We start from the raw sequence: 24,713 nt of genomic DNA on the forward strand, positions 1-24,713 counted from the left end.
AAGTGTCACCTTTTTTTTTTTCTTTTTTTTTTTAATACGAGAACTTTTCTATGAAAACGTGACACTCACTAGGTTATAAATAGCAGAATTCCCCTGGGGAGACAAGGCCTACAGTTATAGACAGGAATGTATCTGCCAGGCACTGTGGCCACAAGAGAGCCCATAACCTGCTTTGCTGGAGGTTATCTTTCCAATCCACTGAAACTTCTGTTCTTGTAAATACTTCCTACATATCCCAGGCAAAGTGAACTGGGTCAACAGCAGCCTAGCTAAGTACATTGTCTCTGCTTCTAGCCTTCACCAAGGAGCAGACACTGTTCTTATAAGTCTTCTGGTTTTAACATTTGGGATACGCATATTACCATTTTGGAGTTTTCCTCAGCAATTGTGACTGAAAGATTAGTAAAAATGACTAAATATTCTTAAATTCCTGCTTCCAGAAGCTAAGTGCAAAGCAAAATGATATCTGACTCAATGTAAAAAGCAAACATTAGCCATACCAATGAAACTCTCAAGCAATTTAACTGTTTGCTTAGGATGTTGGCCTTTCAGCTGTCATCTTGTCAAAGTTACTACAGAGGTCTACGATTCAGGGCCACAAGGTTTCTGTAGAGATTGAGAACAGAAAATTGCTCAAGCTTCTGAAGCAACACCACTAGGAAAAGTCAATTTTCTTTTCTTCTTTTCATCCTTTTTCAAAGTATGTGTTTGGCTTTTGATGCCCATCTATTTGCATTTGTAACAAACTATAATAGATGAGAGAAAAAAAATGCCTTAATAACTTCCTGTCTCCAGCTACCTGACCTTCCCAATTAGCTGCTTTTTCCTAAAGTCTGGAGAACAGCAACAAAGCACTGACATTGTTACATACTCATTTATAGCACTTTCACTTTGGACTTGTATTACATTTTTATCCTGCTGTTAAAAAAAAAAAGTAATCTGGCTCCTTTTTTGGGGCCGCTTCTAAGACAAAAGAGGAGTTTCCCCTTTTCTGTTGCATATCTTGGAGATTAAGGTTCTGTTTGTAGCACCCAAAACAGTAGTTTTACTTCCTGGACACCTCATTCTCCATACTTTGCCTTGTTTTTTATTTAGACACCTTGTATCCAAACTACTAGAAAGAGCAACCACAATGGAGAAGTTTCTTGCCGCACAAGTGTCAATAAGATTAAGAGGCATTTAATAGCCTATAAAATGCTGCCACACTTCCCTGCGGACCACTGCTCTTCTCCCGTAAGATTGTTAGGAGCACCCAACATCCATGCCATGTCCTTCCTACTGATCCAATGGAAGGAAAATGGTACTAACATCATTATTAGTTTCTTGAAATTCTAGGGTATCTGGACTTAATCTCTTCTTGGAAGCTTTGCTGTGCCATTTTGTGAACTCTGCCTATTGTACCTAATGTTGAGATTGCTACAAAACTTGATAAGCTCTTCTACTTCCTTTCCTTCCTGCCACCAACATGCACATGTAAAGGAAAGGAGTCCGGTTTAAATTTTCACACAAGATAAATACATTTGCTTAAACCTAATTTATAATTTTAGGGGGGGAAGCTTTTATAGAATAAGCCTACCTAAAACCTAATATACCACAGATTTATTAATTTTTTAGTACTCTGACATTACATTGCACTGTCAGAACCTTTAACAGAAATCACCAAAACTGATCAAAGTCCCTAGATACACACTGACGCTCCAAACTTAGTGTGTTAAATCAGATTTTGACAAGCATAGCATCTATATACGCAATCTGAATATTTCTTTCATCTCAATAACAACTAAGCTCAATTTAAATCAAGAATCTGAAGGAAGGAAAATGTCTTCCTTTTCCAAACTAGGGATAAAATTGGTTTACATGAACATTCACTTAAAGCAATCGGTCATGACAGAAAGGGTCACCAGAAAAATACTCAGATCAAATATTTCTTTTAATAGGATCAATTTTAAATACCACGTGTTATAACACTAGATCGTGAATAAGCATCTTTAATTTTAATGGAAGACTTCAAATGTGTACAAATATCACATAAATTGCATTTTAATATAAATATAGAAAATGACACATGCAATTTATGTTAGAAATAATTACTACAGTAAAAAAATATATAGGGCAGCAAAAATTTATACAAAAAGTAACCCAACAAGAATCAAATCATCAAGTTACCCTGAAACTGCTTGGGTGCTCTGTGCTAGACGAGATGCTGAACACTTGACTAATAACTGCACTATGAAAACCAACCAAACAGGTCCAAGAGTTCCCACCGCTGATTGTGAGGATGTTATTTGTTCTTGTCAGAGACACCAAACGAGTCATTGAGAGCAGCTCCAAGATCTTCTGTCTTATTTAAGGAACCCATTCAATCCTGGGATTGAGATGACAATTTCATTTTGTTCCCCTCCCCCCCATTTGAAAATTAAAATCTTATAAAATAATTTTAATCTTAACATTACTCAGCTCTTATGTTTCAAAACAGTAGGATTCACAATGACTCAAACATTTGGCTTACATTGAAAATCCATATGATTAATATTTGTCTGAGAGCTAACATAAGGAGGGGAAAACTACAGCTTCTGCAAACTGGCAAACCTATTTCACCTCCTAACAATTAATTTTATGTAATAGGTGGAACTTGAAAGTGCCTTTTGCTCTACATTACAGTCAGGTACGTCTGTCTTTCCCCTCCTTTCCAGTGTAAGTTCTTTCAGAAGGCAACAGACTGCAAAAGTTATAGTAACTGAATCAGAATTTGTTTTACTGCATGTCAGCATACTTTTGGAAGCTGAGCCATCTTAAAGGAAATGAAACTGTCTTCACTGAATAGTATAACTATTTGCTAGTCAAGGTCCATCTATATTTGTTTTAATTCTGTTTTTTATAAACGTTCAGATAAGTTCTCATTCACCTTATTGTGGTATTTCACCACACTAACTATAGTAATTAATAATAATCAGAACATTGAGTATCATTGATGGCATCCAAGCTGACATCCATTCAAAACATTAAGAAGTTCACCTCTTGATCTTTTGTTTCAGGCTTTCTGCAAAGATGGACTGTTTCATGGTTCACACACTGCTGAACACATTAACACAATCCTTAACAGTACAGATTTTTTTAAATTAAAGCTGCAGCTTTGTCCAGCACTGCCTTGTGTTATCTAGAAAGCTCTATGAAGCTCTCTGCTCTAGTATCAGATATCAAACCACAACCTTAAGAGAAGAGCATACGTTCATGTTTTTCGTGATCATTTGCTTTAGTTCTGTTTAGCGTCTTTCACATAAATTCTGTTACAAAACACTGGGTTGCAAAACACAGACGTTTCATACAAGAACAAAACAGTAACAACTAAATTTAATTACACACTTCAGAAGATGAAATAAGTGACAGGTCTGCATCCAATTAAAGGAGAGAAAAATTTTGGTGGAACTTAAAAAATATTTTATTGATTAGCAATACTATGCATACATTCTAAACAACAAGTTCCAGGCACTCAGGAACTGCCTTAATCTGAGCATTGATATTCTCAGACAGTATTAAGTACAAAACACAACCGCTGCGTTATCATTGCCCTAAGTATTTATATTCCATGAGCAAGCATTGCACATCAAACTCAGAGATGTTGGATTTCTTACTAGTTTGATGAGACTTTTAAAAGTGACTCCTGAGATAAAAAAAACAATAAATCAAATGACCCTGTCTTCAATGACACAACAATCTTAATTTATTACTCTGGCCGAGAAGACAGTAGCTGAGGAAGATGTACAAATGCATTGCATATTGTGGGGTTTTTATTTCTTACTTCACCTTCAAAATCTTATATTCATAAATTTTGTGGCATTTTTTAAAGTTGCATAATGTTCTAGGAGAAAACTATGCACAGTTCTGTATTCAAAAATATTTTTGCAAGGTTTTCTAATGAGGTTTTTAACTCCCAGGTTTTTCTGTAGAAACTGTTTGGAAAACTAAAATACTTGGACAAATTAAAAACTAGATGTATTAGCACTCAGCTAAGCAACATGAAGATATAGTTGAAACTTTCATTATCCAACATAAATATAACAGATGATAGTCACAGCCAACAATCTTCTGCTTAAGATTTAAATGACCTGAGCAGCCTATCGAGACCAACTTTTCAAGCACTCGGGAAAGGGCTGAACAAGAGAGAGAACACCAGCTATTTGCTGTACCACTTTAACAATACGGAAAAAGACATCCCTCTAATGTGAAACTCAATATTTTCATGATTAACAGACAAAAGATATTATTATATATTATTATAGCCGTGGTTCTCAACATATTAAATCTGTGTAACTCATCCACATTATCCACTGTAAAAACTGCTAATTGTAAAGAAATAGTACGTAATTCAATATTGCTTACATTTTGCCATACTATACACACAGCAAGACATATCCATATATTTATGATCTCCCTCTTTTTCCTAGCCCCCTTCTTCCAACATAAAATCAGTCTGTTCTTTGGAAGCACAAATGAACTCCACCACAGCTATCATGCATAAGAATCACAAACACCCACTGAAGATTCTCATCCCATTAAAAGACTTCCAGGATTGTACGGGTTTGTCATGTGGTTTGTTTCATTTTAATTTGTTGATATAGTTATTATTCCTGTTAACATTACTTCAGACTTTCCCCAACTTTAACCAGTAATTACATCTACTACATCTGTCACTTAATTGTCAGATTAGTGACCATCTTTTACATCACTTCCAATATTTCTAGCAGAAGTCAGAGAGCAGCTTTAGGTTTTCTTCTGCACACTCAAATGACTTTGCAGGCTCCCCCAGTATTCCCACCACAACCCCAACAGCCACTTATCCCCCACAAGAAGCACTAAAAATCTCTGGATCCTCTATTTATACTTAGGGAAGCATACGAAATTCTGGAAAGCACATCAAATGCTCTTGCGGTTAACTCTGTAGGTGAAGCACGGCAACCCCTACAAACCAGAACGAGCTTGTGCTGACAACTGGCACAAGAGGAAAAACACCCAGCTACCACCGGGGAACCGTTTCTCACTGAGCAATCACTCTGATCTCTCAGTTCAGATTCTCAGTAGAAAACGGACAAAACATTTTTCAAAGCAGAGACCAAAGTAGAACACAGAACTCCAAGGAACACATAAACCCCACCAGACTCAAAAAACTACAGTTTTCAACTCTCCCAATGCTTTTATAATGGGTTTTAGAGGCTGGTTACCTGTCTCCTCCCTCTAGACTATTTTGCCATTCTTTTCCCTTCCTTTCCTTATGCTCTCTACCTAGCAGAGAACAGCTACTAGCAGAGAACAGCTACTTATGTTACTTCCGAAATTGACTGTATATAATCAAAATAAACTCTAAGCAACTTTTTCCTCAAGTCATACTTAGCTTTGAGACTTACCGTGCTCCTATTTCAGAACTGAAAACTGGCCTGGAAAATAGTGTATTTTCCAAGCTGCAATAATCGGTCTAATAAAAGATAACATGTCTATTCCCAAACTGTATAATTAACAGGAAGGAATAGATCGGAGGCTTATTTTGCATTAGTTCAGAAAATATTACAGCATAAACTAAACTTGTTGTCTACCAGATATAAGCAATTTGTCAGAGACACCAAACCAGTCATCACAAGATAAAAGCAATGTTTTCACAATTTCCAACGGAGATCAAACTAAAAATTAAAGAAGCTGATAACCTCAGCAATAAGTGCAAATTAAAAAAAAAAACAAAGCAGATTTTGCAAAAAAAATCTGGATGTGGAAAGCAGCAATACCTACGAAGTATGACACAAAAAGCATCTAATGACTTTGCACTTTTCCTACGGAAAGGGATTTACCCTTGTCACGACACTCACGCAATGCACCTAAGTCATAGCCTCTTGCCACAAAACGAATTTATGGAATGCCGAAATCCAAACAAGTTGGAGATAGATATAGAAATAAAAAAGAAAAGAGAGGAGAGTTTCCCTACATATTGCATAAACCTGGAAACTGCCTGTTGCTACCAGCTATACAGACTTTTAAATACAAATTGCTCGACTAGTTGATACTGTTGGGATGGCAGGAGCATTTTGAACACCCCCGCGCACAGCTCGACGTACCACCTGCATCGCTAATCCTATTATTTTCAGGGCCAGGTCTGCCCTTGACGACCCCCAGCAACAAGGAGGTACTTCCCAGGCGAGAAGGAGCACCTTGGCTGCAAGCCGATCTCTCTGCGACCTACACCCACGGCTGCTCTCACAACTGGCAGCAGCGGGGCTGTAGGTCCCGCGGGCTCCCTTCGGCGGAGCCGTGCCGAAGCTGGCGGCACGGGGGACTCGGTGCCGCCGACTCGCCAGGCGGCTGAAGCCCCCCGCCCCGCTTCGCGCCCCCCCAGCCTGAGGAAACGCCGGGGTGACGAGCCTTCTCTCCCTCCCGCCCGCCCCCTCCCCCCCCGCCACCACCTCCGGGGAGCTCTCCCGAGGCCGCGGCGCCGCGGAGGCCTAGCTCTGCCGCGGCACCACCCTTCCCCGCGGAGGCTGGGCGCGGCGCCGCGGCATGCCCGCGCTCCGGGGCGGCGGGGGGGAACGCGACGGGAAGCAGACGATGCCGCCCACCCCCGCCGGGCCCGGCCGCTCCCAGCGGACCCCGGCGCCCGCAACCCTGAGGAGGGACCACTCCCCACATCCGCCCGCCGCCTCTGGGCGGCGCCCCGGCGGGCCCCCTCCACCCGCAGCCGGCGCCCCGGCGGGAAGCGCAGCCCCGGCGGCGGGGCTTTACCTGCTGCCGGGGTCGCGGCGGCGCTGCCGGCCGGGCTGGGGCCGCTGCTGGCGGCGACGCCCGCGGCCGCCTCAGCGCTCACCCCCGCTGCGGCTGGGCTCTCCCCGCCGAGCGCCGCCCCCTCCCCCCGGCGCTGCGGCGCGGTGGTGCCGCCCATGCTCCCCCTCCCCCGCCCGCGGGATGGGGCCGCCCGCGAGGGGCGGGGCGGCGGCCGGCGGGCGCGGGGCGGCTGCGGCGCTCCCGGGCGGCCCCGCCGGGCTCTGAGGGGGCGCGGCGGCGGGCAGCGGCGGAGGGGACGCCGAGGCTTCCCGCCGGTGCGACCCTGCGGCCCTCCCCGAGCGCGGGGAGCTCCGCGCCCGCCCGGCCGGCCCGCGCTGAGGGGCGGTGGGGCCGAGCCCGCCCCCAGGCTCCGCGGCCCGAGCAGCGCCGCCCCAGACGGGAAGCGCAGTGGAGCCTTCCGCCCGGCCCCGAGCGGCCGCCGCCCGCCCGCCCGCACCCCCTCTCCTCCGCCCCGCGTGCGGCCGAGCGCGGCGCGGGGGCGGCCGGCGCTGCCGCCGGACCAGGAAGTGAGGCCCGCGGCTCCCCGCAGCCCGGCCGTGCCGCCGCGTCCCGCCCGGCCGAGGCTCCCCGGTGCCGGGGCGGGGAGCGGGCGCCGCCGGCCGCCCTGCGGGACCAGCCGCCGCCCTCGGGCGGCCCCGCCGAGCCCCGGGGGACGGTCAGAGCCGCCTGCCGGCCAGGCTTCGCCCCCCGCCGGCGGGGCCCCGGTTCCGCGGGCATCCTCCGCCCCGCCACGGCCCGGGCGGGAAATACCTGCCGGCTCGCCGCCGCCGGGTAACGGTCCGCGCGGGTGTCACCGAGCCGCCGCCTCCATGGCGCTCGGTCGCGGCGGGAGGAGCTCCTCCCCCTCCCGCATGGACCCAGCCAACGTGACGGCCGTTGCCATGGCTGCGCAGCGCTGACGTCAGAGCGCTTAAAGCGACAGCGCCCCGGAGGTCCCGGCGCCGATGCCTGCCGAGCCCGCCGCGGCATGGGGCGGCGGGGCGAGGCCGGGCCGGGCCGGGCCCCCTCGGCCGCAGTAGGGCGGGCACGTCGGGTGCGGGGGAGCCGCAGTGCCCGCGGAAGCCTCGTGTGAGGGCCCCAGGGCCTGGCGGCACCGGGCACCGAGGGGAGAAGCCGTCCCCGCGCGGTGGCGGCTGTGCAGCCGTATCGCCGAGTGCCGCAGAGCCCGCGGCGGCCGGGCGGCAGGAGCAGCTCGGCTGAGGGCTGGCAGCGCGTGCAGGTTACATTGCCTGCACCCGGCGATGGCTCTCGCCTCCTGGCAGGGCGCCCGGCGGGGGCTGCGGGCCTGTCGGGGGTGGCAGGGGGTGGTGGGGAGCACGGGGCGGAGGACGGACAGGCCGGCGAAGCACAAGGCATCCCGTGGGGTGGTGGGTCAGCACCCGCTCCCGAGGCGGCTGCTGGCCCAAAGGCGTCCACCGAATCGTTAGCCCACATGCGGCCAAAACTTCTCCTTTACGTGGAGCCAAGGGGAGCACACGTTTTCCATAAAGTCTTTAACCTCCCGAGCACCCAAACGGAGGGCTGCTCTTCAGTGGCCCCCCGGTACTCGATGGCCACGTTGCCTTGCTCCACTGGAGTGGCCTGGGGAGGAGTGTGAGGACCTGGCCTGGCCAGGAGGTGTAGGCCAGGGCTGGAGAGACCCCATGGAGCTGCTCATAGGTGTCGGGAAAGGACTCCAGGTGAGGTCCCAAACCCCGCATTTTCAGATGCCTCCTCGTGAGCAGCACTGGCCTTTGTGGATCTGACCAATAAAAGTCATATCTCGCCCTCAACGTGCAGTGGGCTGCGGTGTTTCTCTTTGATTAGTAGCAAGGAGTAACTCCACTGAACTTTGTAGATCAGTAACAAAGTAGCAGTGATGTGTGCGAATGGATACTCAAATCTCATGTACTCCTCACAAAGCTTCGATCCTACATCCCTTAATGGTGCACCCATCCTTATACCAGCATGTGGAAAGCAGAAAGACCACCAGAGACTGACTGCCAAGGTTGCATCAGTCTCATCGCGGATCTGTCTGCCCTTCCACGTCCGATGCTCAAATTACGATCAAATTGCCAAACTACAATCACAGCCAATGTGAGACCTGAGAATATACAGAATAGCTAGTTTGTGGGATGCTCCAGCCACAGCTTCTCAGAGTCTTGCCTGCTCCACTGACCTTAATGCCACAGGCACACCTCCGTAGAAGTCATTGCCTCAGCACAGCCAACATAAGGCGGCCCTGGTCAGGACTCCAACACTAAAGATAGGACACCTGCATCATCCATCTTCTCAGCATGGGTCTGCCACGCCATCAGCACCACAAAGTCTCAAGATTTTTGTAAAATATTTTACATGAATATCATAACCACTGTGGGTAAAGCAATCTTTGAGCTATTAGTGTATTACTGATAAATGGCTCAGCATTAATGGTAGTACATACTGGAACGTACAGTCCGTACTGTAATGAAACAGCTCATTGCTTACCTTAAATCAGTTTTGAAAAACATTTATGCACTTCCCTTAACTGACTCAAACCTATTATCTTAATAGCTTTGTCCTGGTTGCAAAGTCTACATTGTGCTTTCCGCACTGTGATACATCTGGCCTCCGTTTACCCAAAGGACAGATGTCATTCAGCAATATGTTTACTTTGCATTTAATGAGTGATCACATAGCAAAAATCAACAAGGAATGGGTTTGATTTTGTTGGACCATACTTGAAGAGGAAAAAAACTTTCTCAGAATCACTGTATCACTGTAGAAGTTGCTTAACTTTTATAAAAGGGAGAAATTGGCACAAGGATAGTTCTCCCTTAAACTATGCTTGCTCCCTTACATTTTTCTTTATTCAATATTCAGATCTCTGAGTAGTGATGACTGACAAGATATGGTCCCAGAATGAGCACATAATTTCTTATCTTCTGTTTTGAAACAGCTCTGGAAAATAACAGGCAGTAAGCAAAGCCCCAGAAAAGTTCCAATGGTATTTAGGTAGTTACATATGATGAACTTATCAGTCTTTGTCCTTCCAGTGGAGCAGATTAAAACATTTATAAAAATTACATAATTTAGCGTCATGACTCATTTGGGAGACAGGGAAGTTTCTTCAGTTGCAGACTGGGAAAATGAAGCACACGGGGGACAGTTCTCAGCGGGGGAACTCATCTTGCAGGAGTGGCATTGCTGCAGCTGTGGTGGTCCAAGGCTAACAGCAAAGCAAAGTTTCCAAGGAAGAGTATCTTTTCTAAGACCAACTGATACAAATAGAAGAAATTGTCTCTCCTTAGAAAACTCATCCCACCTATTGTGTAGTCTGTTTAGTCATTTACATTAGATATTTATTATACGAAGAAGTTAAGAATTCCTAATGAAACAGAAATCCCCAGTCCTGCTACTGGCAACATTTTACAACCAGTTTTTATCCAGTTCTGCTTCTGATCACTGGTTTCATATGCCAAACCCTACTCTGCAAAATCAGGGCTACCCCTAACGGAGCTATTCTTATGCCAGTTCAGCAATATGCTTCATATTATTTTAGAATTTATATAAGGAATCAACTTGTTCTGCAGTGAAAGAGAAATGTTGAGATACAGTGCCAGACAAGTTTTTAGAATCAGTATCTAGATCAGTTTCTCTAACATGTTATCTTTGAATTATGAGTTACTACAGCCAACACAGCAACTTCGGTTTCTGATAGATTAAATGCTACTGGAGGCCCCCAGTGCTTGGATTCCTGCCCGATGAGTCTGAAATGTCTCCAAAGGGAAGGTAGAGGAAGGGAACCTGTTTGCAGATTGTGCTGATTCAGCTGTAACTGAAAACCTCAGCCAAGATAGCTCCAGCAACACCCTAAACACCCTTTTGATGGAAATTTTGTGAAACACTGCATGTTAGTCCAGTGAACGGCTACTAAGAAGCAATGAGACATTTTCTAAAAAACTCCCCAGTTTTGGCAGGGCCTGAGACCAAAAGGCATAAAGATGGACAGGCACACGTATAATCTAAACGGCTAAAAATACCACTAAAGTCTATGCATGTCTCTTCTTGGTTCCAGGGAAATGCAGAGTTCATTGTCAACCTGGTACTTTCCATTCCAGAAAGCACCCACAATTCATCAGCCCATTATCTAATTCCTTCCCAAAACACTTCAGGATATACATGAAGTAATTAAGTTTGTTCAGGAGACAAGTTAAAGAAAAAAAAAACAAAAAACCCCAGATAACTAAGAGACAAAGATCCAGAGGGAATGCCCTCCACTGGTGTGACTGAATCACACCACCCCTTTGACTGACTTCAGGAAAAAAAAAGAAAAAAATAAATTGCTCATTCAGACTTCAGAATTAATTTATCGACATGGCAATCCACTTTCTTGACACCTCTGTAATGGCAACGCTGCTTTCCTTTCATCATTGTTTTTTTCATTGGTTCAGTTGGGCCACTCCTGCAGTACGTACACTTTCTTTTTGCTTTGTCCTCATTCTTTGTTTATGTCTGACAGTACTTCTGCTACTGCAATCCACGCAGCTATTCAGGTGAGATATGCTAATCTACATCTTTTTCCCCTTGCATTTCCATCTTTCTCTTCAGATCTAGGAATTAAAATGGTGATTAACTCCTTACTAAAAAGTGAGCAATCTCATGTCATTCTTTTTTCAAGCCTTTTGAAGAGCCAGAGACTTAAAAGTTCACTTAATTTACTGATACAGTTTAATTACTCTGTTAAGTAGGATTATACATATTATCTTTATTTTCTATATACAGGGTAGGAAAACATGTCCACCTTCAGATATTCCTTCCTCAATTTATTCCTAAATATGAAAGCAAATGTTTTACTGCTTTACCTTCAATCTCCTGTTTTTATTCTTACTGAAGTCTAACATTCATTCATTTCAAGAACCCTCCGCTTGCTCAGCTGCACAACTGAAGCATGACAGATCATCTTTTGTCATTCTGTCAGTGATTTAGCTTACATATCAGCAACCTTTCATGGTACCAAGGAGGGGTGATCTCTCTGCACACCAGCTGATACTCTACATGAAATGCATCTAAGGTGGCAGTTTAGTTCACATGGTGTACGTGTCTCTCTCAAAGTCCCAGAAAGAATGCGTATGGTGACTGCACTAGCTGCTCAGCACCAGCTCTGGTCTTCGGCTCACTGTTTAATTGGGCAGGTGGAGGGGAGTATCCTTGCTGTGTTTTACTGGTGTCCTTGCGCTACCAAGAAACAATGAACTTCAGTTTCTAGGGCCATCAATCCAGCATAATTCAGTTCCTTTTATATCCACATGCTTATTCTCTAATAATTAATTCAAATAAAAAATCAAGGAAAGAGAATGTAAGGAGAAACAGTAATAACATTTTTCTTGTTATTTAGGAGACTGAAGAAACAGTGGATGTCAGAGAGTGCATTTGCTTTTTGAGGTCCAGTAAAACAATGATCAAGCTACACAGTTGGATCACTGTACAGCTACAGTTTTGAGTCTAGGTTCCTGACTCCAGAGTGAGCCAGGTGACTCATCCTTTAAAGAGAACTGAACAATCACTGAACACTATTTAAATAGAAGAAAGGGAGTGGATATATATACATAGATGCTTTACATATGGCCTATATGTATGCACGTATTTATGAATAATATATATTAATATTTCTTTCAGACAAAATGATGAAGGATACTTGTGGAACTGCTGAAAGTGCTCATCATAGAAGAACAGCAACAAAAATCAAATGGGCTGAAAATGCCATTTGATCTATACTGTTCCCTTCTAAGATCAGTTGCAACACTGAGAGATCAGTAGCAGGTTTCACGTGCTTACTGTAATTTCCAAGGTACTTCACCAATGTTTAAGATCACTAAGTGAGGCAAAAGACAATGCTCATATTAATCACCGTGCTTCTGCACATTCTCTGATGCCGCAGTCCAACCCACTTGTAATAATGGCATGTGAGGGCTGAGAAAACTCTACAGCATGTTTTGGAAATTCTTTTGATTTCTTCTGGAGCGGGAGAGGAGTAGGCAAGCAGAAGAAGGGGAATCTGTATTTAAAACCTACATAGAAAAATTTAGGAGTCTGCCTACAAATCCCAGACTCAGGGGATGAAGCCTCACATCAGCTGTAACTCTCTGGCAGCAACTTTGCTTGAAATGCCCAGGGAGAACGCTCCTTTCTACCAAGGGTGTGGGTGTGGAATTGTAATAGACGCTTCCATAAACTGCTGTCTGCTCAAATGTCATGATGTTGGCTTTCTGCCCCATTTTCAGCTGCAGAGAGCAGCAGATGGGAGGGGCAGAAACAATGAAGATCCCTTTTTAACTCTCAGTTTCAAAAATCTCCCAACCCTTTTCAGCCCAGTAACTCTTCTCCTAACTATTATGAATGGTATTTTCTAGATCCTGCTTTGGAAATTACAATTACTTTACCGTATTTTAAAATTTACTTTACCTAAAAGTAAATTACCTAAAAAAAAAATTTACTTTACCTAACCCCAAGAATTTTACAGTGTGTGCAATAAGGAGCAAACAAGGACTAGTGTCATGGTTTAACGCCAGCTGGCAACTAAGCGCCACACAGCCACTCGCTCACTCCCCCCCGGTGGGATAGGGGAGAGGATTGGAAGAGTAAAAATGAGAAAACACTCGTGGGTTGAGATAAAGACAGTTTAATAGGTAAAGCAAAAGCTGCGCACACAAGCAAAGCAAACCAAGGAATTCATTCACTCCTTCCCATGGGCAGGCAGGTGTTCAGCCATCTCCAGGGAAGCAGGGCTCCATCATGCGTAACAGTGACTTGGGAAGACAAACGCCATCACTCCAAACGTTCCCCCCTTCCTTCTTCTTCCCCCCGCTTTATATGCTGAGCATGACGCCATATGGTGTGGAATAGCCCTTTGGTCAGTTGGGGTCAGCTGTCCCAGCTGTGTCCCCTCCCAGCCTCTTGTGCACCCCCAGCCTCCTCGCTGGTGGGGTGGGGCGAGGAGCAGAAAAGGCCTTGACTCTGTGTCAGCACTGCTCAGCAGTAACAAAAACATCCCTGAGTTATCAACACTGTTTTCAGCACAAATCCAAAAGACAGCCCCATGCTAGCTACTATGAGGAAAATCAACTGTACCCCAGCCAAAACCAGCACAACTAGTTAGCTGCACATAGAACAGCAAGTGATCACTTTTTGTTAGTTTTCAGTTACTTTTTCAACAAATGAAGAACGTAATGTACATTAAAGTTGTGTTCCAGGTATAAAATGGAACGAGTGGAGACAAAAGAGAAAATGTGAGTAGTCATGAAAGGAGCTTAACAAAGTATTCAGTAACTGACATGGGTAAGAAAGGAGCATGGAATTAGGAAGAAAGAAGTATTAAAGAAGAAGTATTTTGTCCAGCCTGTTCAGAGATTGTTTGGCCCTTTTATGGAACAAGATAGGAAGCCAAATAAAGCAGCATGATCATGTCCATTATTAGCTCTAGAAATTCTTACAAATACAAGCTAGTTTCCAATCACAACAAAATCAAACTACTTTTCACGTTTTTAATGGAAGATTCTTGCATTCCACTGCTACCTAATATCTTAGAAAATAATAGGTGCAATATTTTTTAGCATACATATTCGCATAGTGCCACCAACAAATGAAGGCATTTACACAGCCAAAACCCCCTGTATATAAATACAATACTGTCCCATTGAACACAGTTCAACGTTGCTAATTGCCGACTGCAGAATACCAGCCTATCAGGTGTCACACTGGCAAACGCTTTGGTGAAGATCAGTAAATAAACTAAGGATTGAACTCAGTGAGTTGCAGCTGCATTACGGTAAAGATGGCAAAGGCTATTTATTCTTCAGCTTTGGAATCTAAGCTAACCTCCAGGTGTAGTGCAGCAAGAAATTTTCACTACAGTCAAGTGTTGCATATTAGACAAATTACAGATATATTTCACCTTCCTCTGAACTATGAGTCTGAGCTTACACTGAGTTGTCAGGAGTATTGCTCAAGCCTGCAATTTTTAAGTTTTGCCATTTAACTTACAGAAATTTTTGTACGTGAAGAGTTTTATGATAAAGAATGAGGAAATCTGATACAAGAGGCTGGGTTTCCAGGTCTACAGAGAGACAGAAACCATTTTTAATAAGCTTTTCAGCATACTGCTGCCACTGGCTCTTAACCTGTATCTGCATCAACATTGTTGCTACGACCCCGGCCATTCCTGAGGGAAAAGGGTTTGGTTATAGTGAATTAATGATACTGGAAATGGCAGCACGGCCTAGGCAGAGAAACGACACTATTTCTATTGTTATCTGCAAGTTTTAAAAGCCTGTAAGTAATATAAAATTATACAGCAACTGTGCCCTTAAGAAACTACTGTGCCCTGTTGGTGGACACTTTATCCAAATTAAGTAGGGGGAGGGAATAGAGAGAACATTGAAGTTTAGGGAGACAGCAATACATTCTGCAGTGCCAGTTCAGATCTGTACTATAACTGTGTTTCACTAGTTACAAGGATTTGCTACTTGCATATCACATCTGTTAAATGGGCTGAGGAATCTAGAACGTTTTGGATTTTTCACAGTTTGAAGGCTAAGATGTCTATAGTGGTTTGGATGTGTACATCGATGATGACTCAACATTTAGACCCAATTCAGGAAAGGAAAATGAAGAACAGAGGCTTACTGGGCTTAATCAACTCATACACACTTTAAGGAGCACATGGAATAAAATACTTGGTTTCATTTGTGTTTTCCTTCAGTAAATAGCACTAGCAGATGCACAGTTCTTTTTTGTCAAAGATTTTAAACTGTTCTTCAACTATGAGTCTCTTTCTGTGGGAAAGTAAGGCACAGAGTGGCGTAAACAGCTTGCCAAGCAACCAGTGGCAGAGCCAAAATCAGAATTCAGATTGCCTGCCCACCTGCCTGCCTTCTACCCTTGCTGCCGAGCAAGTTACCCAACATGAGAGCTTTTCAGATGGAAGAACAAATGAGCAAACAAAGGAGTGAAATTAAATATAAGCAAAGTGAAAATGACCAGTATGAGAGTCCAAATAAGCAAAATGCAAAAAAGAAACAGTAAAAACATTTTAAATAAAATTAGAGATTACAATAAATAAGTCACTTCCATTTTAATGCATGATTGCTAATGGTGTGTTAATTATTTTCTTCATATACACTGGGCTTTGGTCCAAAACTCTGAATGAAACCATTCATGTTCTTTCGTGTCTTTTTACCAGAAGGTATCAGTCCGCCGTAGCCAAGGTGCTCCTTATTTTTGTTCATTTTGCTTGCCTGTTTTCACTGCGTGTCATTTCAATGCTGGGGAAAGCATCAGCTTGACAGCTTCACAGGCTAACCTTCTCTCTCTGCAGAGACGGGAAGGATGTGTGGCAGCGGAGGAAGCTTGCTACAACAGCGCTCAGCTGCATGCCTCAGCTCAGCTCTGCCCTGAATGAACCCGCTGGCACAGCTCCGTCCCCCTTTGCTTGCAAGAGAGTCAGTTAGGGACAACAGCAATACTGGTTTCTGTGATGCTTTTTCTGCTAAAAACTGGACTCGGGCACAGTTCACATCATCCATCAGACTGTGTTAACATGTGTAGTTACTAGTTCTAGTCACTAATGACCTGGGCTGGATTTGACTGGGCAACAGGCCATAAACAAGAAAGCCTCCCTAAACCATTACCAGCTCCTCTGAACCATTCAAACCTCTGTAATGCTGGCAAAAAAAAAGAGGCACTTTTTAAAATAAAGCTTCTCACAACTGACAGAGAAGCAGTCGCCCCCGCACACACCTTATTCACTCACTGTACTGAACTGGCATTCCTTCAAGAGCTGGGAAGGGCCCAGAGCTGCTGATTCAAAGACATTTGGAACAAGAACTCAAAAATTGAAGGGTTTTGTTCATTTCTGGCTTCTTGCTTCTTTCCTTGGCCTGCTCTGCCTGCCCATGCTGAATGTCAATCGGCAGAGCAGTAGCACCTTTGCAAAGAAGTCCCAAGTATCTTGGCAAATACAATAACAAGCATGTGAAAAAACCCAAAGTTTCCACAACTCCAAAGAAGAAAAGGCTGGTTTACAGTGGTGGAGGCTGAGCAATAGACAGGGACAAAGGGTCAGGAATCAATGAAGTTATACAATCTTGTCTAAACTATAGCAGACACAGAGGTGTCTTTTTCAGAAAAGACTTCTAAATGATCCTCGTAGTGTGTCCACAGCTTATTTTCAGAGACATTTGCTTACATCAAATACCCCTGGAAAAATTCCTGTAAGGAAATCGGCAGAATCAGTTGCTATCTGCACTTGCAGAGAATTGCATCTTATGTCAAAGTGGTTGTGATCAACCCAAAGCATTTCTCAGAAAAGGCAGTTGCATTTTTATTCAAGTCTCTGCCACCTTCTAATTGGCAGCTATTTGATGTTCAGTGCCATCTTGGAACGAGTGACAGCTCAAAAGTTCATTACGAATTTCTTCTGAACCTGTGGTTAGGACCAGCCTAAGTGAGCAAACAGAAAAAACTGGTTTGAATTCAACAAATTCCAACAAATTCCTCCCTCTGATGGCCTGATGAAACTGGAGGATCTTGATCTTTTATAACTACTGAATAGCTGGGAATCTGTTTCTTTTGCAACCTGTCAGTTTGACAGCTACATTTAAAAAAGAAGCTGTTTTCCTGATGATTACCATATGAAGCTCTAAGTGACTGAGCATTTCATCTTTCCCTTTTAGCAAGCAAATGTTGTATTTACTATGTTTAATAACATTTTCAAGGTCAATATAACAGGATATTCCCTACAATTGTTTAAATTATTAATATAACATTTTGAAGCTTAAAAATAAATACAATGGTTTTAAGATGGCTGGTCAAATTCTGCAGCTACATTGATTAAAATCCTAAACAATTCCATTCACTTCATGAAATTCATTGCAGTTTCAAGCATCTGTAACAGGGAAGAGAATTTACCTATTTTTTTTGCATTGCTAAAACAGAAAGAGAAAACAAGAGCACTCAGTAGTGCTAATATGAACCCTAACATTGCTTCCATTGGGATGAGGCATACTGTAATAAAAAGATATTTAATCTTTTAAGGCTAAATCATGTTCAACTATCGCTGTTACACAGGCAGGGTAGGCCTCTCAGAGCAAGTATGAGAAGAGGTTTGGCTGTTCTTTGGATTTCTTCAAGTTTCCTGGTAGACCCCACCGCAACAGGAAACTGGGGAGTTGAGCAACAGACCTGGCACAATAACCTCATTGATCTCTCAATTATTTCTGCTAAAAGAAAAATAAAGATGGCAAATGGAATTGGAGAAGTCAGGATATGCTGGCTTATGCGCGCATTGTAGAAATGATTAGCTAAAGTAGAGGGAAAAAACATCAAACAGGATAATGTCCCTGCATGATTATCTTGAGACTACTCTGATTAGTGACAAATAGTAGAGAGCTGAAGATCTGTACAAATGTCATTAGACCAAGGGTTGTAATGTGATTTAGTGACGTGGCCACAGTGATAGCTGGTTCCCTTGACACAGCAAAACAAATGGTGTTTTAGCATTGTTGGTTCACTACTGTGCTAAAAAGCAAGCATCCAACATAAATGTTTGTCTGTCTGAGTAGGCAAGCAAGGAACTGATGCTTATTTGCACCACTGTATTAAACTGATGACTTAAATTGGCATAAGGAGAGTCAGGTCCTAAGACAAAATGTACTTCAAAACACTGCAACAATGCAATGCGGTTTGATCTTTCCAGCACACCAAATAAAGATTAATTCCTTCTCCCACTGTTCCCCTTCCTCTTTTTCTTTCATTCCCATTCACCTTGCTTTGTCTTTGACTTTCACAGGCCAGGCTATCACTGGCTTCTCTAGGTGGCACTTGCTGGGGGATGCTTTCTGCAGTGGCAGCGGGCAGCAGCTTCTGCTGCAGAGTTTTGTTTTGGGGGATCACCAGTCACAGTCATACTGGCTGGGCTCCAGCTGGCTGGGCTAGTTCTCAGATTGCTTTTTCTGGCTATCTATTGGGCAGTCCTCATCCCATAATAGGGCAATTTTTAACTCTTCTCTCAAGGGAAGTAGCAAGAAATAAACTTTCCTTGGGATAATGAGAGATAATGCTGCTTTCAACCCCATAAAACTTTCGGGGTTGCTTTTGTAATCTTAATTATATCCTGGTTGATTTAACCCAGTGGTCTCTGGGATATAGCAGCGTCTCATCTACTTCACGGCATCATACCAGGAGAGCCAGAAAAAAGTCTGTAGGAAATTGTCCCAGTCCTTTTCTACCCTTCAGCCAAATTAAGAATGACAGAGACCCTCTTCAATGACTGGAGGATAGGAGTCTGGGTATGTTCAGTGCAGCAACCTAAATGCATTCATAAGCAAATGGATTTTTGTTATTAAATAATACAGTTTTATAAATAACTGAATCTTAATATAGTAATTTCCAACCAACTTCTATCCATCAACAAAATCAACACAAAAAGACATTCTTAGTGAGTATATAGGACAAAATGAAGTTAACTATTTGAAATCTTGGTTGTCAAATTCACACTGGTGATTAGGTTCTCTACAGATTAATTGCAGCTGATCTCTTTTTTAGCATTTTACGGTATGTCTGTCATCATCAATCTACAAAGCATATGAATACAATTTTCTGTTTTACAACCTTGGTTTAATTTCATTTGTAAGCGCTAGGAAACAAATTTAGCAGCATTGTGCAACTGATGAGCAAGGCCCTGAAACAGAGTGCACAAAAACATATCCCCTCTAACTTCTATCCATCTTCTGGGGGACATAATGCAGTTACTGTTCGCCTTCTTTCATGGTCATATTGTTCATACCAGTGGGAGGACACTCCCTCATGACATATGACTGGCAAAACATCAGTGTATATTGAAAATAGATACTCTGCAACAGTCTTCAGACACTCTGCATCTAAGCAGAGATGAATGGAATGAAAATATTCTCAGCCTAAGATAGGAAAGGGGGGAGATGGGTTCATAGGCTTCAGCACCTCCTTGAAGGCCTTCATGACATAAATAGTAAATTATGTACCTGATACGCTTGAACTCATTGTCAAAGCAAAGAACCAAGTCCTCAGCACTAGTTTTGAGCTATCGTTTAACAAAACACTATTTCTGTGATCATTTTGTTTTTCTACAATATTTGTAAATTCACAAGGGAAGGAGGGAGCTCAAGCACAGAAGACAGGACTGTGCTTTCTGTTTATTTTGGACACAAAATAACACCCAGAGCTTCCTCTAAAATCCTGCTGAGAACATAGACTAAAAGAAAGCCTCCAAGAGGAAGTACTGAAAAGTAAATAGGCAGTGCAGGCAACACTGCTGAGACTCACTACAGAAAGTCAGTCAGTGTGTCAGAGTTCTGGTTAATGCCCTGAACATAAGCCTGGGAGACAGAAATTGCCATATAATTCTTTCTGCAACATATAATTACATTCTTAACCTCTTTGTCTTTTTTTCCTTTTTGATAAAGAGGAAATAATTCATTTCCAGGAATACAAGTGGCTTTAATTCACTTGGATCAAGCCTCTTCCCCGCCCCTCCCCCCCCGATTCAGTGCCTGACTCAGAACCATCATTCTTACTGCTTCTGTCAGACTATTCCACATTTCCCAGTGGTTTTCACTACTGCAGTTTGGAAGCACTCTTTGTTCTTATAGTCTCAGTGCCTACTAAGGCTTTTCTTTTCATGTTCTTTGACGTTTATTCCCTAGGAGCCGGATCCTTGTGTCCTTACATGTGAGCCAAATCTCCCAATGAATTTGCAAACGTGCAGGATCAGCAACTTAAAAAAGTTTATTTGTTCTTCAGGGTTCTCTATGTTCACAGGAAAAAGGATGCCTATAGGCAAACACTGCATCACTAGGTTTCATCTTTACAAAAAGGAAGCTTAGAGAGGAAGGAAGGCACAAGAGTGCGAAGTTAATGATTAAAAACCAAAATACAGCCTTCTCCAGTTTTTTTCTTGAGAGGCTGGTGGTTATGGGTGCAGTTACAGGACACTGAACTTACATGTTTCTTGAAATACATCAGAAGACTCCTTCGCTGGGTTGGCACAGTGTCAGCAGTAATAGCTGATTCCAGAGTGTTGTCAGAATAATATATATCTTTCGATATATTTTTGAGACATCTTTCACCTTGGATATCTATATTACATTTACATTTAGGCACCTGAAATTTCTAATGGTCTGACACCTCAGGCTGGAAAACACTGCCTGCTCCCATTTACTTCAGCTTTGGTATCTGCATCAGAGAATGCTGGCCTGGAGTGTTAGAAAATGTAATGTATTCAATTTATGTCCTACATAAAAGTTGAGATCAGCATCAACGACTAGATCCAATCTGCAGCTTTAATTCAAACAAACAGCGCTGCTGACAACACTATTTCTGTGTATAAGGACTCTGTCTCACAAACTTACACATTAGACAATCTTCAAATTTCACTTTAATGCAGATGTCCCTCTTCTGATGTCAGAAATTTTGTGGCAAGTAGTCTTGGTGATGAGCCAAGATTTGACATGATCTAACTATCTAATCGTGTGAAAATTCGTGGTGAGACAGTGCCATTAATATCTTCTTATGCAGCAGAATGAAAACCTTTTCTTGTTCTCTGTCTGCCGTGCGCATATAGGACAGAGCTATTGCTATAGACTCATGTATTTTCCAGCCAGAGAGATTATTCCAGTCTTTTAGTCTGACATTTTACAGCAACAGAGTCAACCGTATTCCCTAAGTAGCTCCTACATGAGATCCTTTAATTTGTTAATGTTAATTCAGATTACATGTGTGTAGTCTTATGCAGACAAACGCTCAATTTACTATGCATGTGAAATATCACTTTTCTTGTCTAGATATGCTAATGTTTAATGACCCACACTAATAGACACATATGCCTTATTTCCAGTCTGAATCTATCTGGACTCAGCTTCCTGCTATTGGTTCTAAATACATTCCAGGCACATATTTGGTTGAAATGTCCATCATTTCAGTGTGATCTAGCTTGGGATATGTAAAACTGATAAATATGTACTTCCACAGGTGTTCTACAAAGACTTTTACCCTAATTTTATTGATTATTTAGGTCCACCATCCTTAGATTTTCTACAAAAATCAGGTAGATCCATTCACAGTCAGTTACACAGTTCAGTTTTCTACATTGCTTCTATTTAAACTGAGGTAATTTCCATACACAGCAGGTCCATTTGCACACAAAAACCATAGCACAAGGGTTTGAATGCACAGCTGAAGTCAGGGCTAAGGCTCAGGTAGTTCTACCTCTTGCTGAGAGTATTTTGTATGCTTCTTTGTTTAACCTTGAAAACAGAACATGCAAGATACAGTGCCATCACCTGTAGCTGATGCAATAAGTGCATGCCACATTGGCACTACTTTGCCAACATTCCAACAGGAAATTATATTTTGTAGAGGATATTTTATTCTATTGGCATTATCACCAGTGTCAAGGCCATCAGTGAAAGCATTAAGCAGACAAAAAGTCTGCCAGAAGATCTCCATTGTTTGTGCTACTGCATGTGCCTTTATCCCTGATGGTATCCCTCAGACCAAGAAAGAATAATCTTTTTATGAATAAAATTACTTTAAATTCAGATCGATGCAAGCTAGAGCAGTGAGATGCTCTGGAATACTGAAACAGCTTGTGAATGGAAAAATCATTCGCTAGTACAAAATAAGGGCGTTGCTGCATTGTCTGCAGGAGATAGCAACGTTCAGCCTTCTGAGGGATACAGCAAGAAAAATTTAATGCAGCAGGAAATCTTTCCAAATAAGAAGTTGGCCACCTGCTAAAAAATGCATTTTATGTTGTAAAATCTTCCCCATATTTCTCTTTCTTATTACTGTTCTCTTTCAGATGCTACTCCTTCAGGTGGTTTTAAGGATTCACCTAAAAATAGTCCTCTTCCTTAAAAAAATAAATCTCACAAACCCATGCAAAGAGGAAAAAAATCTTCAATAAGGTTTTTTTGTTATATTATATTTTGCCCCTCTGGCCACCACCACAAAATATAGAATTTATTCCTTTTTTTTGTGTGTGTGTGTGTGCCTGTTTTGCAGACTGAAGAAAATGACCGTAAATCAGTTTGCATTCAAAACACCACACTTACAACTAAAAGGACAGGATATTATACCATTAAAAATAAGATTCAGTATAATGGTAAAAATTTTGTGACTGACAGAGGAGCACCTTTTGAGTCATAAATTCTCATTTTTAAAGGACAAAAGGGATGATCACAATCACTGTCTGAATTCCTACATAACAGAGACAATGCAATTTCACGCAATAATTCCTATGTCAGTCCCCTGCCTTCTATCTGCAAGAAAAACTTCTACTTTACATGTCACACCCCACAAGCAAAAGACCCAGGGATTCTTCAGCTTTATCCATGACAATTATCAAACAGATTTACAAAAAATATTATCAGCAACAAGGCGGAATCAACTCCTGGCTCTAAACAACCTTGAATGTAGATGAATCAGCACAAGGAAATAATGATAGGATGGGAATATCTTTTAGAGACATCATCTTTTACAGGATGAACACAGGGTAAAATCAAACTACTTTATACTTCACAAAGTTCCTGTAATTGGATCTTGCAAAATGGATAAATACTGTAATGGATCTGTTGCTTCATTAGCACACACTCTGATAACCTGCAGTACAACATCCATCAAGCTCTTCGTTCCCTCTGGGGAAGGCTGCTGCAAGTGGTTGACAGAGACGCGAGTCAGGCTCTGTAGGATCAACAGACTTGTGTTTTTAGCTTGTGTACCAGCTGCAAACAGGAGACCAGGCAGTTTGGGGCCAGGGTGCAAAAGCTGGAGGGAGAGCAGGTTGTCCTCCCTGATAAGGGGACCAATGGTAGTTACAAGTGATTTCTGATGTTTTTGAATCACCATGAAGCTGTTGTAGGTGACTCCGGATGGGTGAGAAAAAGATTATACTTTGGCTAAGGGAGCTTCAGGCCCATGGGTTAGCATTTGTAACTTGGAACGAGAATCTCTGGTGTTTGTCTGGAAGAGCCACAGCTTCATATTTCTACCCCTGCCTGCCCTTAGACAATAAGTTAAGAAGTGTAGAAAAGACTGTTTGAGTAGGTCAGGTTAGAAAATCTCCTAACAGCACTGATAAGCCTAGGTGACCATTTCTGTCCATGGCCTAATTAGTATAAAAAACCCAAGATGAGATTTTCAAAGGTTGTGAGACACCCAGTCCTACGTCAATCTTAACTTTCACATTATATTGCTTCTGTATTTACATATGTTTTATTAGATCACCTTTAATTTGGAGCAGCTTAGTATCTGAAACACCTTGCTAGTACCACAGAAATATTAAACAGAAGTCTACATTACAAAACTGGAATTAAGTTAAAGCCTGAAAATGTGACCTCTGTCTTCAAGCCTGTCTTAGCTCGTAGATGTGTAATCAAGGCCTAAAGGTCATAAGTGGTGTAAAAAAGAACTTGCACCAAATAGCCCCAAAACACATGCTGAGCAGGATACTTTCCTGAACTCGGAGAATGGAGGCACCATTTATGCCTGCATATAGTTTTTACTGTACATTATTTCTTAATCTTTGAATGAACACTTCATTTTACAATATGAATATTGCTTTGTGTTTTATTTTTTAATAGAACAGTGGTTATACTGGCAGTAACACTGACATCATTCTTGTGCTGTTGAATCCCATAGTTACATTAAGAACTGCAAAACACAGATTACTCAGATCAGATAACCTAACCAGTGGGAAATAAGCACAGAAAGCTCACTTACCATGACATTTTTGGAATTGCACCAGGGATGAACTTGTCTCTGTGGGCTCTCCCAGCTCACGAGTCCTAAAGCATCATCTGGAACATTTGCCAGGATTGCAGTCCAACATTGTTGCCCTT

General features: G+C 42.8%; 1 protein-coding gene and 1 long non-coding RNA gene across 2 annotated transcripts in view; both read right to left on the reverse strand.

The window, feature by feature from the left end:
- GNB4 (G protein subunit beta 4) overlaps positions 1-7,696 on the reverse strand; it is a 33,812-nt gene extending 26,116 nt beyond the window's left edge. The window contains exon 1 of the mRNA XM_075506930.1: positions 7,573-7,696. The gene's annotated coding sequence lies outside the window, so the exon portion shown is untranslated. The remainder of the gene's footprint in view (positions 1-7,572) is intronic.
- A 3,468-nt stretch (positions 7,697-11,164) lies between these two features.
- Positions 11,165-24,713, reverse strand: part of LOC142412170 (uncharacterized) — a 42,387-nt gene continuing 28,838 nt past the window's right edge. The window contains exon 4 of the long non-coding RNA XR_012776423.1: positions 11,165-11,393. This is a non-coding gene — a long non-coding RNA (uncharacterized LOC142412170). The remainder of the gene's footprint in view (positions 11,394-24,713) is intronic.

This window comes from Mycteria americana, chromosome 7, assembly GCF_035582795.1.
Source record: "Mycteria americana isolate JAX WOST 10 ecotype Jacksonville Zoo and Gardens chromosome 7, USCA_MyAme_1.0, whole genome shotgun sequence".
NCBI classification, from domain to species: domain Eukaryota; kingdom Metazoa; phylum Chordata; class Aves; order Ciconiiformes; family Ciconiidae; genus Mycteria; species Mycteria americana.